This window comes from Nicotiana sylvestris, chromosome 7 (assembly GCF_000393655.2).
Source record: "Nicotiana sylvestris chromosome 7, ASM39365v2, whole genome shotgun sequence".
NCBI classification, from domain to species: domain Eukaryota; kingdom Viridiplantae; phylum Streptophyta; class Magnoliopsida; order Solanales; family Solanaceae; genus Nicotiana; species Nicotiana sylvestris.
The window spans coordinates 134,289,873-134,306,337 of record NC_091063.1 but is presented as its reverse complement, the minus strand read 5'-3'; positions in this window follow the sequence as shown (position 1 = coordinate 134,306,337).

The window sequence follows — 16,465 nt, the reverse complement described above, 5'->3', positions numbered from 1 at the left end:
AAAGAATGACTCCATATTACAGTCTGCGCACCAGAAATCCGGATAAGGAATTCTGTTAACCCGGGAGAAGGTGTTAGGCATTCCCGAGTTCCGTGGTTCTAGCACGGTCGCTCAACTGTCATATTTGGCTTGATTATCTGATTTAATACATGTTGAACCTATGTGCAAAATTTAACTTTTAACCGCTTTTATCATTATTCTTATTATTATTTTATACAAGAATTGCAACGTCGTGAAAACTCGAACCACGTTACATCAATGCGCCCGTGGTTTTTGACATATCTCGACTCGGTTGAGATTTGGATTTGGGTCACATAAATGTGCACCCGAGTTAAGGAAAATAAATTATTAAAGGCGCGCCTAAAGCAACTAGCGTATTGTTATTTTGGGGAAGGCCGTAAAATTCGCTAAACGGCATGTCCCGAATTCTAAGTATTTTAATATATATACATTTAGAGGGCCCCGCAGCTTGTGCATTTTTTGTTTGTCGAGGCTCGTCTCATTCATTATTAAAAGGAATTTGCAACGTCATGGAAATGCATCTCAGACCACGCCACAATCAATGTACCCGTGATTAGAGACACATTTCGATTCCGTTGAGATTTGGATTCGGGTCACATAAATGTGCACCCGAGTTTAAGGAGATAACATTATTAAATACGCGCCTAAAGCGACTAGCGTATCATTATTTTGGGTAGGGCCGTGAAATTTGCTAAACGGCCCGTCCCGGAATCTAAGTATTTAATACATATATTTTTGTGAGGGCTCCGCAATCTGTGTATTTTATTTGGCGAGGCTCGTCTCATTTTATTTTATTTTTTTAAAAAAAGGATAAGGCTAAAATAACTACATTTTTGCTACTTTGCGAGGTCATGGGTTGTAGATTGAACTTATTTGATGAAACGAGTATTTTTCCGCGGAATTAAAATTACTACTATAATTTTAACATTACTACTACATGTATAAACAACTATTAAGACAAACTAAAATAATTAACACCTTTCAGAATGTGTACAAACCCCTATTATGATAAATATTTGGATAACAACAATCTAAACGTAAAGAAACAAAATGCCAAATAACTACTTAAAGTAGCGAAACAAAGGAAAAGACGTTCACGGCCAAACTTCAGTACCATACAGAGTTAATTAACAAAAATAGCAATTCACAAACATCATGTATATATGTCTCGCTCGATTCGCGCACTATCCGCATGAACTAAGATTGTATTTCAAACATCACATATACATGTCACCAACAACAAATATGAAGGACATGGGCAGAGGTGACCTACTTGTGATTAACGTCTGATGCGTTGGAACCGCGACAAAACCTCGGACAACAACCTCGACGTACCGGACCTCGACGAACCAAAGACGACCTCGATGGAAATAGAAAGCTCGGACCAAAACTGTCAACGCCCGAGATGTTGGCTGCTGCTGGATTTTCTCAACGCAGCAGGTTGGTTCGAGAAGATGCAGCAAAAAGGGGTCGTTTGGGCAATGGTCGATAGCTGGAGCTGGTAGCGGGCAGCAATGCTGGTTTCACGGAGGAAGAAGGCGATGGGGAGGCTGGTAGCTATGGCGTCGCTGGATGGGTCGTTTGGTGGTGGCGATGGCTGGAGCTGGTAGCGGGCAGCAATAGTGGTTTCACGGAGGAAGAAAACGATGGGGAGGCTGGTAGCTTGGCGTCGCTGGATGTGTTGTTTGGTGGTGGCGATGGTTATGGCGTTTGGACGTGAGAGAGTGGGTGACGTTTGGACGTAGGGTCGACGGGCAGTGACGGGTGAAGCATGAGGCAGAAGCAGCTGCGACGAGCAGCTGGGGACGAGGGTGATGACGGGATACGGGTGGCAGGGAGCTGGTGGTTTATGGGTAGGGTTTTTTTCTGGTTTTAGCCGAAGAAGATGATAATTTTTTAGGGTTTTTCTAGGGTTCTTTTCCCTTTAGGAAGAAGAAGATGAAGCCGAAAATGTTTTTCAAAATCCAGTCCAAGTGTTCCAAATTTTCCAAGTCCGTTTCCTCTCCCCCCTTCTGCCCTTGTTGAGTTCTTTTTTTATCAAGAAGAAGTGAACATGCGTGTCCCCCCCCCCTTTTCAAATTTCTTTGCTTTTTAAATTCCTTCCCATTTTCACGTGTTGTCCCCCTCCCTTTTTCCAAAAATTTTCAGCCTTTCCCATTTCAAAATCCCCCCTATGCCATGCTTTGTCCATGTATCAAGGGACATGGACCCCACATGTGTAGGGGTCCAAGACATGTGTCCCCCATGCGCGGTGGGTTTGGATTATTATGGGTCAAGTCTGAAAATTAGGCCTAAGAACGGGTAATTTAAACTCACATATTATTCTTTTGCCCGGACCCGAGAATAAGAACACGACGTTGTTCAATTAATCCTATGTAAGTAAAATAGCTACCAAAATAAGACTGACATTTAAAACAAAACTATTTTTTAATATTTTTTCAAGATTAAAATAGCTATAAAACATTAATAAAACTATTTTTGTAATTTTCGGTTTTTTATATAAAGATAAAATATAAAGTAATATTTTTGTATTTTTTTCAAAATTAAAATGACTACAAAACATTAATAGAACTATATTTTTTTGGTAATTTTCGAAAGTACAAAATAAGGTACAATTTTTGTATTTTTTTTTCAAGTTTATGAGAAATATATAAACTAAAATTTATATATATATTTTTGTAATTTTTCTTTTGCGACGAAATAAAGTAAAATAGTCAAAATAGCTATATTAGACCCAATTTAAATATTCACGCTAAAAATGTGAAAATTCTCGGAGAGGGTCAAAAATCACACGTTTACAATAGTGATGTGAAGATCCTCCACCTCTTTTTCCAATGTGTTTTGACGAGGCAATCTGGTAGATCGGGAAGATGAAGCTGCTTGTGATATATAGTGTTGCTGCTGGTGCTGCTTGTGATGCTGATCTTGACAGTCTTGCAGCTGATGCACGGGGTGTTTCTGGCTGCACCTCACTTTCAACATTCATTGCCTCATTTTCCTCCTCATCGTCGTCATCATCATCAGAGCTGCTTGATTCTACCACCTCTACTACCTCCGGTTCTTTCCCCGTTGTCACTTTATCAACTCGAAACTTGCTTTCCTTTCCAACCAACCCATCAGCAGGTTGATATTCTGGCACACTAGCAGCCCTGCATAGTTGAGTAACTAGTGAAGGGAAAAAGAACCCATACCTCTTGATTTTGCTGCGGGTGAACATCTCATCATACATGACTTTAGCTACGTCAAAGTCGTGACCATTAACAAAACACCAGACAAGACAAGCTCGGGGGTCATTGACCTCCGTTTTATTGTGTGATGGGATCAATCGGGCACATATGAGATGCAACCATCACTTTGCTTCAAATGTGAGTGCATTAGAATGAAATTTCTGCCCATAAGTCATCCAGGAAACTTCTTTGCCAGGTGCCAAAATGGTCTCAAAGAATCTTGCCCAAATTTCGTATGTGGGGTTCTTACTATAGTTATAGAAGTCATTATACTCCTCTGGAGGTGCAGGAAGCTGGTAAGCAGTACGAATCGCCTCGAGTGAAGCATTCACTTCTCTTCGGCGCACTGTAACTATTCTATTGGTATGCTCTGGAGCATTGGCATAAAATTCTCTTACAACCATGAGATTTGCCTCACCGGGTTCGTTGACGAATGTGTGCAAGCCCCTTCTCAGCAACTCATCGTGCATACGAGGGCATAACCGCTGAAGTTTTCTCATGTCAACACCTCTTTCAGGAATTGGCTTCTTTTCAGCTTTTTCTACAAATCGGTCCTGAGCCTTGGCCGAAATAAACTTTGTATTATCAAATGGGCGTGCAATTGCTGCCCCTGTTGACCTAGCTCTGCCTGCCTGGTTGCTCAATGAAGCACTTGTGGTACATCTTTTCCTGGAGTTAGTCATGGTACATGCAGAACAATAACATATAACACAGCCCAATCCAAAATTTGCGACTCAATGGGGTTACTTAGACTTCACACTCATCATTGGTCACAAACTACATTTGCTTATTCATTTGGGCTTTTCCACAAACATATTGTATGCATTGTAATTAACAAAGTAAAACAAAAACAAAAAGAAAAAGAAAGAAATAAAAAAACGAAAAAATAATAAAAAAATTCTGCACTAGAGCGGTCATATGCGCGGCCGCGCTAGTCAGATGCGCGGCCAAGACAGAGAGCACCTCAACTTAGCGCGGTCAAACGCGCGGCCGCGCACCTGGGCGATTTCCGATTTTTTTTTTTAAATTCTTACCTTAGTATCCGCCCTTGTTCACCTGCATTTATTAGTACATAAAAATAACAAAAAAAATTGTATATTCACAAATACCACAATCGTTGGGTTGCCTCCCAACCAGCGCCTTATTTTACGTCGCGGCACGACGCCATATTGCATTATACATCAATTAAATCTACTAAGGCTTTGTGACGTTGAATGTCACCACCCCAATAGTGTTTAATTCGTTGACCATTTACCAAGAACGTGCCTGTTGAACTCATGTTTCGCAATTCAACTGTTCCATGAGGAGTTACACTTACTACAACAAAAGGGCCTGCCCAACGGGACTTAAGCTTTCCAGGAAAAAGCTTTAGTCTTGAATTGAACAAGAGAACTTCTTGACCCGGCTCAAACTCACGATGTTGTATGTGTTTGTCGTGCCACTTCTTGGTCTTTTCTTTATATAACTTGGCATTTTCATAAGCATGCAACCGAAACTCATCAAGTTCATTGAGTTGTAGCAGCCTTTTTTCTCCAGCTAAGTCCATATTCATATTTAGCTTTTTGATTGCCCAATAAGCTTTATGTTCTATCTCAACAGGCAAATGACATGTTTTTCCATAAACCAACCTGTATGGAAAAGTACCTATTGGAGTCTTGTATGCAGTTCGGTAAGCCCACAATGCATCTTCTAACTTACTGGACCAATCTTTCCTATTTGCGCTCGCAGTTTTCTCCAAAATCTGTTTTACCTTCCTGTTTGACACTTCAACTTGACCACTCGTTTGAGGGTGATATGCAGTAGCAACCTTGTGTCTTACACCATATTTTGCTAGAATATTTTTTAACAATTTGTTGCAAAAGTGTGTTCCTCCATCACTTATCAACACCCTTGGAGTTCCAAAGCGTGTAAAAATATGCTTCTTCACAAAACTTACCACTACCTTCGCATCATTAGTAGGAAGAGCAATGGCCTCAACCCACTTAGACACATAATCTACTGTAACCAAAATATATATGTGCCCATTAGAATATGGAAATGGTCCCATGAAATCTATTCCCCAGACATCAAAGAGCTCTACTGCCAAAATATTTTGTAAAGGCATCTCGTGCTTCTTCGTGATCGTTCCGGTTCTTTGGCACCTGTCACAATTTTTAACAAAAGCATGTGCATCTTTAAATAATTTTGGCCAGTAAAAACCTGATTGCAAAACCTTTTGTGCAGTTCTGTCTCCACCATGATGACCTCCATAAAGAGAAGAATGACAGTCATGCAATATTGCATTCATCTCCTCCTCAGGGACACACCTTCTTACCAATTGATCTGCGCATTGCTTGTATAGAAAAGGCTCGTCCCACATGTAGAATCTCACATCATGTAAGAACCTTCTTCTATGGTCAGCTATGAATTCTGGTGGAGTCACCCCACTTGCAATGAAATTCACATAATCAGCATACCACGGGGTTTCATCCGAAGTGATGGCTAGCAAATGTTCGTCAGGGAATGTTTCGTTGATTGATTCTCCTTCAGTGACATGGCCTTTATTTTCCAGCCTGGATAAATGATCAGCAACCTGATTCTCTGTTCCCTTTCGATCTCGAATCTCCAAATCAAATTCCTGCAAAAGAAGAACCCATATAATTAACCTTGGCTTGACATCTTTCTTTGCAAATAAATACCTTATAACTGAGTGATCTGTGTAAACTATGACTTTGGTCTCCACTAGATAGGACCTAAACTTATCAAATGCCCATACTACTGCGAGCAACTCTTTTTCAGTAATAGTGTAATTCATTTGAGCTGGATTAAGAGTTCTACTCGCATAGTGAATGGAATAAAATATTTTCTCTTTCCGCTGCCCCAAAACAGCTCCAATGGCTATATCACTTGCATCACACATCAATTCAAATGGAAGTTTCCAATCTGGAGTAATGATAATCGGTGCAGTAACTAATCTTTGTTTCAGCTCATCAAATGCTTTCAGACAAGCATCATCAAACTTGAAGGATGTATCTTTCTTAAGAAGCCTGCACAAAGGAGATGAAATTTTTGAAAAATCTTTAATGAAACGACGGTAAAACCCCTCATGGCCTAAGAAACTGCAAATGACTCTAACTGATGTCGGTGGAGGTAATTTTTCAATTGCTTCCACCTTTGCTTTATCCACCTGCAATCCATTCTTGGACACTTTATGCCCTAGGACTATGCCTTCTCGTACCATAAAATGACATTTTTCCCAATTTAGTACCAAATTTGTTTCTTCACACCTAGCAAGGACTTTATCAAGATTCATTAAACATTCATCAAAAGAACATCCAAATACAGAAAAATCATCCATAAATACTTCCACAAATCTTTCAACCATATCAGTGAAAATAGCCATCATACACCTTTGAAAAGTCGCAGGTGCATTGCAAAGACCAAATGGCATTCTTTTAAATGCATATGTCCCATAGGGACATGTAAATGTGGTCTTCTCTTGGTCTTCTGGGGCTATAACAATCTGATTATATCCCGAGTAGCCATCCAAAAAATAGTAGTATTCTTGCCCGGCTAATCTATCAAGCATTTGGTCAATAAAGGGAAGGGGAAAATGGTCTTTTCGGGTGGCATTATTCAATTTTCTATAATCTATGCAAATCCTCCACCCAGTAACAGTTCTAATAGGAATCAGATCATTGTTTTCATTTGTCACTACGGTCATTCCTCCTTTCTTTGGAACACATTGGACTGGACTTACCCATTTGCTATCAGATATTGGAAATACAATACCTGCATCAAGCCATTTAATCACTTCTTTTCTTACCACCTCTTTCATGTTCGGATTTAGGCGGCGTTGTTGTTCTATGCTTGGCTTGTGCCCTTCCTCCATGAGAATTTTATGCATGCAAAAAGCTGGACTAATACCTCTTATGTCAGACATTGTCCACCCAATTGCTCTTTTATGCTCACGTAGTACTCTTAACAATTTCTCTTCCTGCAATTCAGACAAGTCAGCAGAAATAATAACAGATAACGTTTCAGAACTACCCAAATAAGCATAATGAAGGTGAGAAGGTAAAGGCTTTAATTCCAATTTGGGAGCTTCTTCAACTGAGGGCTTCAGAGGAGGACCATCTGGCCTGTTCAAAGGTTCAAATGGGTTTAAACCTTTTATATATTCACATGTTGCATTCAAAGTATGTTTCATCTCCTTAACCTCATCAATAATCTCCAAACTCTCAAACAACACAATTGTTTTTTCTAAAGAATCCTTCAAATATACACTTGGGGTAATAAGTTGTTCATCAATCTCCATGACAGATATCATAGACAATTCTTCATAATGGCGAGGAAGTTGAATTGCTTTATATACATTAAAAACAGCTTCTTCGTTGTCAACTCTCATGATCATTTTTCCTTCTCTTACTTTAATTATAGCATCACCTGTAGCCAAGAGAGGTCTTCCCAATATAATAGGAACTTTTTTATCGGCCTGAAAATCCAAGATAATGAAATCAGTCGGGAAAATAAATTTCCCAATTTTCAGTAGCACATCTTCAATCACCCCTTCCGGGTAAGCTATGGACCTGTCTGCTAGTTGCAACATCACAGTGGTGGGTTTTGGAGCCCCCAAACCCAATTGTTTGTACAAAGACAATGGCATCAAATTTATACTTGCTCCCAAATCACAAAGTGCATGGCCTACATCAACATTGCCTATTCTCACAGGGATAGTAAAGCTGCCAGGGTCCTTAAGCTTTTGAGGAAGCTTATTTTGGACCCTTGAAGTGCACTCTTCAGTAAGTGCAACTGTTTCAAATTCAGTCAGTCTCCTCTTGTTAGCCACAATGTCTTTTATGTATTTGGCATATTTTGGAATATCACGAATCGCATCTACCAACAGAATATTCAATTGAATCTGACTCAACATAGAGAGAAATTTGTTGAACATGCGATCATCATTCTTTTTCTGCAATCTTTGTGGAAAAGGTGGTGGTGGCCTTGGAACATTCACAGGTGCTGGAATTGTATCATCTTTCTTTACTTCCTGTGTTGCTTTGGGAATCAATTCACCCTCAAGTACAGGCTTGTCTTTTCTCTTCTTTGGAACTTCTTCTAATTCCCTTCTAGTTCTAAGTGTAATTGCACTAACTTTCGGATTTTTCTCTGTATCACTTGGAAGAGCACCATCAGGCATAGTATTTTGATTTGCAGCTAGTTGTCCCAATTGTCTTTCAAGATTTCTAAAATCAGTTCTGAGTTGTTGGTTGTCATGCACCAATTTCTTCAACAAATCATTTGTATTTTCTTCTACCTGCTGGGGTGGCCTTTGTGGTTGATTAAAATTTCCTTGGGGTCTATATTGATTCTGATTTGATTGATTTCCACCCCAAGAGAAATTAGGATGATTCCTCCAATTTGCATTGTAAGTGTTCCCATATTGTGCCTGTTGGTTCATCGGACCTCTGCTTTGTTGCCCCACATAATAAATAGATTCAGGATTCGTTGGGCACATGTCACTTGTGTGATTATCACCACACATTTCACAACAAATCGACATTTGTTGAACATGTTGCATTTGTTGTATTTGGTTCATTGTCATTCTATTCATTTGATTCGCCAATTTTGCTATATCTGCTCTCATGGCGGAAAAGTCATCAAGTTCAAGTACCCCTGCTGCTTTTTGTTTCATTGCTCTCCTTGGTTCTCCCTCACCTTGCCAATTATGATCATTGACAGTGAAGTTGTTTAGCGAAAGTTGTATTTCACTATATGGCCTCGCCATGCAACTACCTCTACAAGCTGAATCAAGATTCATTTTTGAAGTCTTATCTAATCCATCAACAAAAGTATGGCCCAATACCTCATCAGTTTGACAATGATGTGGGCAGTCTCGAAGTAATTTCTTGTATCTTTCCCAAGCTTGGCGAAGAGTTTCACCATCCCGTTGTTGAAACCCAAGAATCTGACTCCGCAAAGACTTTATCTTTTTAGTGGGGAAAAACTTGATTAAGAATTTTTTTGCTAAATTATCCCAAGTATGGATTGAATTAGCAGGATCCTTCTGCAACCATTCTTTAGCTTCCCCCAGCAATGAAAACGGAAACAAGGTCAGCCTGATATAGTCCTTGGAAACATTTGGATAATTGTAAGTATCAGTGATTTCCAAAAAATTCTGAATGTGCCTTTGCGGGTCTTCATGAGATAGACCTACATATTGCCCGGTGGACTGAATCAGCTGCACCATGTACTGTTTAAGCTCAAAGTGACCAGTGATATCAGGCTTCACAATAGCCTGAGTCATATTAGCAAGATTTGGCCTTGCAGCTTCTATCACCGGACGCCCTCCATTACCTGCCATCACTGTTGGCTGTGGTTGAACTAAGATGTCCAACGCTCTTTCTGTTTTGTATCTAGCTTCCAACTCTTTCCTTGCCTTATGAAGTGTCCTTTCAATTTCAGGATCAAGAGAGAAGAGATTGCTTGTGCTTCTACTCCTCCGCATTTAAGAGAAGAGCCTGCGTGACACAAACAAAGTGAACTGAAAATTAATGCTTAAACCAATAGCTCATAAAAGCTTAACTCAGTCAAGTAGCTAATTTCCAAGTCCCCGGCAACGGCGCCAAAAACTTGTTGCGACCTAAACACTCACGCAAGTGTAAGCGATCGACAAGTAATATAGTAACAAGTAAAGTATCGTTCCCACGAGGACTTGTGATTAACTTATCAACTGATGCAAACTCAAAAAATTATCGATTTAAGCTTATTCATTACAAAATACATAAATAACCAACTTAAAACTTGACTGGTAATTTAACAATAATACTACACAAAGTTACTACACCACTTATACAATTTTTCTTTTAACAATTAATAAGAGAGATATTCCGGGGTCATGGGCTTGCTAGAGATCATGCTACGCTTTTAGCTTAAAGATAATTTATTGAATTATCTAGGTTATTGATTATAGGGTTAATAATACCCATAAGAATCTGTCAATTTCTTATGCGCCTATTCAAGTTAAATTAATACCTATATTTCTATGGTATTAATATTAACTCAAATGCATTTACAAATCCTATTTCTCAACCAAGCAAGGCAATTAAGTATATTTCTATCTTAATTGCGAATCTTTTACCCGATGCTCAGGATCCGGATCTTGCTCTATTTGATTCTATATGTAATCAAGAATTTCCTTTTTCAAGTTTAACTCAAGATTCGTAAATAGTATTTTACTGTTAGCTATGCAGTAAAATAATTAACAGCAGAATTAAATAAACAACTCATAATGATAAATTCAAGATCATCAATTTAAGCTTCAAACAACATAATCATCTAACACCCATAACCCCAGAATACTTGGGTTTTTTAGCTACTCATAATTAAACAAATATCAACAATAAAAGTCTTAAACGTAATATAAGTAAATACAAGAAGAAAGTTTAGAAAAACTCTTTAAGTTCTTGTTTCAAGATTGTAATCCCCTTCTTTTCTTCACTTCAAGATTGAGTCTTCTCTTCACTTTCTCTCTCTAAAATTATTTCTTCCTCCTCCAAATCTGATGAATCCAATAATGGAGTTTTTGCTTTATGTAAATTGAGTGGGATTAAGAAGGAATTCCAATTTTACCCCTTAAACAAACTTTTCCGAAATCTGGACTAGCGCGGCCCCGCATCTGGCTGCGCTAGTCCAGTTGTCCCATGCTCTTGATTCTTTTCTTGTTCTTCCACCATAATTAGTTCCGAGGGGTTTTTATTGCTCCAAAATGGTTCCAATCATATTTGATTTACGTAATATAAGCTTCTTTACCTGAAATATATACAATTCACTATTAAAGCCCATAATTCATCAATTAATCACAATATATCATTGGAATATCATCAAGCAGAAGCATAAAGAATAGCTAAATCACCTAGATTTCGCTTATTATCAATAGATCATACATCTACTTAGAAAATATAGGGATACTGGCAACGTCAGAAAGAGAAAGAGAGGAAAAAAGGATAGGGGATGAAAGAAAAAGGGAGGAGAAAAGTTAGCTGCAAAGAAAACAAAAATAGGAAGATAGATGACTGGGTTATTATTTTTGATTGCATAGGTATGTACTGTAATTATTTCTAGAATGAGTAAAGCCGGGTAATATTTTTGGATAGAATAGGTATATAACATAATTTGCTCTATAATAGAAGAGCCACAAGTTTTGATTTGTGTGCTTCACGGCAATATATTTCAAACTAAGGGCATATTATACCTTTCACCTATTTAGTTTTATGTGTCTTTCAATGTGCAATTGGAAGGCCACATAGCATACCACATTTGCTTTCTCTTTGTATCTTACTTCTTGAATTGTTCTTCAATTTCATCTAGTCTTTAATTGCACTCTCACCGTAAACCATTTCTGATTTCGTTTGCCTTTGCGTGAATAATAGCGACGAGATTCGAATCTTTTCACCATCTTAAGAAATGCTTCAATTATTTGGGTTTTGCTCGGATTATATTTTTCAATTTGATTTATGGTTATTTTTCTCTTTTTGCAATAACACTTATACTCCATCTGTTTCAATTTAGATGAAGTAGTTTGACTCGATACGTAATTTAAGAAAAAAAAAAGACTTTTAAAACTTGTGGTCTTAAAGCTTAAGGGGTAAAAGCTTTGTTGGGTCATGAGATTTTTGTGGTTATAAAAACTTCTCATTAAGGGTAAAATCGGTAAAATAAAGAGTTTAAAGTTGAATTGTTTTCAAATTTAGAAATGTGTAATTTATTTTGGAACAGACCAAAAAGAAAAGTACATCATCTAATTTGAAACGGATGGAGAAATTAATTTCTCATTCCTGGTCTTCTCTCCGAATAAGATTTTGTTGCTAAAATTTCTTGGTGTATTATTGAAGATTTTCGATTAATTTTTCTGTTTACCTATGTCTAGGGATGATCCAGATGGCAAACAGAAGCAGTTTTTGAGAAGCAGAAAAAGTAGTTTCTTCCCAAAAGCAGAAGTAGAAACAATTTTGACTTTTCTTCTTACCAAAAATACCCTTAACAAAATATACTATATACCAAAATAATCGTTAAACCTAATACTTAGGATATTAATGTATAAATATTTCTTTTTATTTTTAGGATAACTTTCTAATATATAGTTATTTTAGGGGCGCATGCTTTTATTTTTGTTGAATGATTTTTAATATATTTAACTTATATTAAAAGAATTAAGTACTTTTAATTTTATTTTTATATTTTACTTAAATAAAATAATTTTTTTAAAATTATTGCTTGTAATAACAAATTTTTGAGATTATTTATTTGCTTATAATATTAACTATTAAGTAAATCTATTTATATCCTTATTCGTAATTTGATACTTAAAAGCACTTTTTTAAAAGCTCGGCCAAATACAAATTATTGCTCAAAAGTATTTTTCAGAGTGATTAGCCAAACATAAACCGCTTCTCTCCAAAAGTATTTTTTTCAAAAGCATTTTTCAAAAAAACACTTATCAAAATAAGCTGATTTCTCCCGCTTGACCAAACAGGCTATAAGCCAAGCCGAAAATAGTGAACGCATCGCTCTCGATCTCAAAGTCGGTCTTTATCCGCTCCAGGTTTCTCTTTCTTTCTTTCTTTTTTTCTTCTTAATTTTAAAATTTGTGTATTACGCCTTCTCATTTAGGATTTATTAAATCTGTGTGGAATCTGAAATGTATTTTCCTCTTTATCTATTTATTTTGTCTTGCACATACGTAAGTATTTATATTTATTTGTCTTGCACATAAGTAAGTATTTATATTTTATTTTCTTAATATACGTTATTGTTTTATGCAATTCAATAAACTCCATACTGGTGTGGTCACTTTCTTGACTTTTGGGAGTTGGCTAGATCAAACTTATGTAAAAAGGATTATTAATAATTCAGCAAATATTGACACAATAGCAGTTTTGAGTAGAGAAGGAGATTGTATGGCCTCAGAGAAAGCATTTAACGAGAATGCAGATTGAATGAATGCTAATGATTAGAAGAAAGAATAGCTATCCTTAAGCATACAAGAAAGCACAGCAACATTAGAACTTCAGTGCCGAAAAAGAGGGGATACAATATATCCTCCAAATGCAAGCTGTCACGACCCAAATTCTCAATCAAGGGGCCGTGATGGCGCCTAAAACTACTTGTTAATCAAGCCAACACTTAACAGAAATAAAAGAACAAAACTAGGCATAAAACAACATGATATCAATATAAGGGTAAAGCTCAAAAATACATAACGAGTCAAACCAAAACTTTTTACTTACCCGGTAAAAGGCATATTGGGTAAAAAAGCGCGCTATTGGTTGCTTTACTTCCTTACCTCGGGCAGGTTGCAAAAGCTACTAATATTAGTCTAATATAGAACTGGTGTCACCGAGTATATGAGCTTCTAAGGATTTACTAAATACAACATCTTAAATGATGAATAACACTATTTAATACAAATAAACAATAGACGATCTAATAGAAAGGTGACTTCAAGGCCTGCCGACGTGAGTGCAGCTGTCATAACCTAAAATCTCATCATAAGGGTCGTGATAGCACCTAGTTCCTAAGATGAGATAAGCCTATCACATAACGACATCAATCAGAATATAACAACTTAAAATTATTGATAGAAATTGAGAAATGTCATAACACCAACCAAAATGGAGATACAACAGTCATCATCTCAAAACCCGATAATACTGAGTCATAAGCTCTATATGAAATACATAAGAAGTCTCAAAATACATCACTGTTTGGGATACATAAACAGTAAAAAAAATGAAATAAGAGGGTAACTTCGAGACCTGCGAACTGAATGACAGGTATACCTTGAAGTCTCCAACAGTTCTGCTTAACTCTCTAATAACCGGCATAATCTAAGGTATCTAGATCTGCACAAAGAATGGGCAGAAGCGTAGTATGAGTACACCACAGTCGGTACCTAGTAAGTATCAAAACTATCCTCGATGGAGCAGTGACGAGGTTCAAGTCAAGATACTCCCTAGTCAGATAACATGTGTAAGATATCAACATAACACAGATGATGGAAGTCATAACCGAACAAATATCAACTAAGAGTGTGGCATGTGATAGCATGGTGTTGGTTCCCCAAGTACATGCAAGTATACGTGGCCGTCAAGTAATAAAGTGACTCAAAAGTCGGATGTCGAACCACAGAGACTTAGATTAATCGTTAACTAAGCAAACTAAAATCAATTTACTGTTCAAGATAATCAAAAATGTTATTTTTCTACTAAACTGCTATTGGGAAATTTAAACACGTAATCAAGGGAGATATATGTTTCAGGGTTGTGGTCGGTTTATCAATCCTATTGAGTTCGTAATTACACCTGTTAATCCGAATCATCTATGGTTGCTAGTTGACCAGATCGTTTATATAAATAACATGTTTCCATAATATTATCCATCTATCCACAATATATCAATCATATATTCCTATGGTATTTGAATCTATCATGAACGAATATAATACGGTATTCAACTAAGCAAGACTGTTAGGTATATTCCTATTCTAACCGTGAAATCTTTCCCCGAGCCACGACTTCAGAAATAAGCTCTCTCTAATTCTACTCTAACCTAAACACGACTTTCCCAAGCATAACATAGATAGTAAATAGAACTCAAATGATGGCCAAACAATTAAGCAATTATGCACAGAATTAGAGAAACAACCAAAGATGATAACTTGAATTAACGGTAATGTAACTAATAAACTTCAATATTCATGACAACCACAACCCTAGAACGTGAAGTTTAACTCCACATAGACATGGTAGCAAAACAACAATTTATCCAAAGAAACATAAAGATTACTAAATTTGATTGAATTTGATGAATTCCGGCCTCCACGGCGGCTTTGTGCTCTCCCTTGGTCTAAAATATGTTCGTTCCTTCGTCCAAAATATGTTCTTCCTCCTCAAAAATAGATTTATAATCCTTTTTATACATGTTGGGGACGTTTAGGGTTGAAATACCCAAGTCCAAGTCGAATTAGAACAAAATCCGCTTTTTGGCGTCTCGCTTGGCGCCTGACGTCAACCAGGACAACAAACTTTTTGGTCTTCTATCTTTGACATTTTGGTTGGTGCCTAGCACAAACCTGGACAATAGGGGTGGTCATTGTTCGGTTCGGTTCGATTCGGTTGTGAATATTATCGGTTCTTCATATCGATTATCAGTTTATAAATATACTAAACCGATAAGATATCGGTTATCGGGTATCAGGTATTGGGTATCGGTTAGTCGGTTATCAATTCTTATCGGTTTACCCGATAAGAATAAAAACTATCCAAAAATTTATTATAGAAATCGTGACCATACTATTAAGAGAAAGGAATTGAATTTTTGCTCTTAAGAGAAGAGGGATTAAATTTCAACTTAGAAAATAAAAATTTCTTTGCATTTGAAAATTCCAATAAATGATCTCAATTTTCAAAGTTATAAGTTAATAGGAGTAAGAGATAAGACATTCAACAATCTAATCTTACTAACTATCTCACGACGGGCGGGCATAATTCATAGGAAAATAATAAAATCCTAATCTTGTAAATACTAAAGAATCAGTGCAACAAAAGAAACAAATAGAAAAACTAAAAATCTGAACAATTAATTCTCTAAAGTTTAAAATTAAAATGAGAAATTCAGAAAAATTTAAAACTTACTCTAAGGATTAAGGTCAGAAGATGAAGAGTAACTACCGAGAGAATTGAGAGAATGAAGTCATAAGGTGGTTTTATATACTTAGTGGGTAAAATTATAATTTTGATAAAGCTTATTAGGCTATCTGTTAAACCGTTAATAAAATCGGGCAAACCGAGCCTCGAACCGATAACCCATTAGTCAAATAATATTAAACCTTTATCGAACTATTTACCCAATAACCCGAAACCGATAACCCAATAGCATTTTATCGGTTCGGTTTATCGGTTATACCCGATATATGCACAGCCCTACTGGATAGATTTTAGCATGCTCTCAACGGCGTTTTGGTTGGTGCCTAGCGCCAACCTGGGCACCAAACTTATACTTCCTCCAAATTCTTCCCTTTTTGACGCCAATTTGCATGCAAACTCCCCAAATCACTTCAATTGACTCCTACACATAAAAATACCATTATTAAGCTCGAGTCACAAATATTGATACAAAAATTAATAAGATCAAGGCATAATGCAAGATAAATTACATGCAAAAATACAGATTTTTAG